General features: G+C 49.5%; 1 pseudogene; it reads left to right on the top strand.

The window, feature by feature from the left end:
- Positions 1 to 334: 334 nt before the first annotated feature.
- On the top strand, positions 335 to 796 carry LOC112623586 (annotated as a pseudogene).
- Positions 797 to 1,622: the final 826 nt, after the last annotated feature.

Genomic DNA, 1,622 nt, shown 5'->3' with positions numbered 1-1,622 from the left:
CCAGTTTCTCTGGGAGCACTCCCAAATCATTTAGCTATGAATCCTCATCTCAGGATCTGCTTCTGGGGAACGTGATCTAAGACATGGAACACCTACTGTGTGCCAAGCCCCATGGCAAATGCTCAAATAGACAAAGATAAATAAGATGCAGTTCCTTCCCCCAAAGGAGCGCATGACTTGGTTGGGGTGGTCCTGATCGCAGTAGTAATGTTAATAGCCCATGTTGTGCACCTTCTATGCGCCAGGCCCTATGCTGAATGCTTTACATAGATTAGTTCATTTAAACTTTCTAGCTCTTCTAGGCGCTTCGGCAGCCATGGCTTAAGGTGCAGACATGGCAAAGTCCGAGAACCACAACACACACAACCAGTCCCCAAAATGGCACAGAAATGGCATCAGGAAACCCTGATCACAAAGATACTAATGTCTTAACGGGGTGGACCCCAAGTTTCTGAGGAGCATGCACCTGGCCGAGAAGCACAACAAGAAGAGCCTAAAGAAGATGCAGGCCAGCGATGCCAAGGCCATGAGGGCACGTGCTGAGGCTATCAAGGTCCTCATAAAGCCCAAGGAGGTTAAGCCCAAGATCCCAAAGGGTGTCAGCTGCAAGATCGACTGACTTGCCTACATTGCCCACCCCAAGCTTGGGAAGTATGTGCATGCCTGCATTACCAGAGGGCTCAGGCTGTGCCGGTCAAAGGCCAAGGACCAAACTAAGGCCCAGGCTGCAGCTCCAGCTTCAGTTCCAGCTCAGGCTCCCAAAGCTGCCCAGGCCCCTACAAAGGTTTCAGAGTAAAGATCTCTGTCCGCCAACATGAGGACAGAAGGACTAGTATGAACCCCCTGGGCTGCCGTCTGCATGGGGCTGGTGTTCTCCTCTGCTATTTGTACAAATAAATCTGAAGCCGGAAAAAAAAAAAAACAAAAAAACAAAACCTTCTAACAATTTTGCGAGGAGATGCTATTATCATCCCCACTTTGCGGATGGGAAAACTGAGGCCCAGAGAGGTGAACTAATCTGTGATCCAGGGTTTTACAGCTTGGAAGTGGCAGCACCCACCCTGAGACCTGTGCTCCTAACCACGCCTCTTTCAGCATGTTTCATCTGGGAGGGATGCCCCAGCTGCTTGCATTCAGTAGAGGAAAGATTCTCCAGGGCCTTGCTGTGACTGGTTGTAAGGGCGTTTCATGACTACTTTGTTGCTGATCTTGGATAACTTTCTTTTTATTTTTTTGAGACAGGGTCTCGCTCTGTTGCCTAGGCTGGCGTAGCTGGAGTACAGTGGCACAATCTCAGTTCACTGCAAGCTCTGCCTCCCTGGCTCAAGCAATCCTCCCACCTCAGCCTCCCAAGTAGCTGGGACCACAGGTGTGCCACTATGCCCTGCTAATTTTTTGTATATATATTTTTGAGCCACTGCACCTGGCCCAGATCTTGGTTAACTTTTTATGAGTGATTTAAATTAAGAAGGAGGCTGGGCACGGTGGCTCATGCCTGTAATCCCAGCACTTTGGGAGGCAGAGGTGAGTGGATTGCTTGAGGCCAGGAGTTTGAGACCAGCCTGAGCAACATGGAGAAACCCCATCTCTACAAAAAATACAAAAATTAGCCAGGTGCCATG

This window comes from Theropithecus gelada, chromosome 4 (genome assembly GCF_003255815.1).
Source record: "Theropithecus gelada isolate Dixy chromosome 4, Tgel_1.0, whole genome shotgun sequence".
NCBI classification, from domain to species: Eukaryota; Metazoa; Chordata; class Mammalia; order Primates; family Cercopithecidae; genus Theropithecus; species Theropithecus gelada.
The sequence above is the reverse complement of the archived record's forward strand: the minus strand, read 5'-3'. Positions and strand labels throughout refer to the sequence as shown.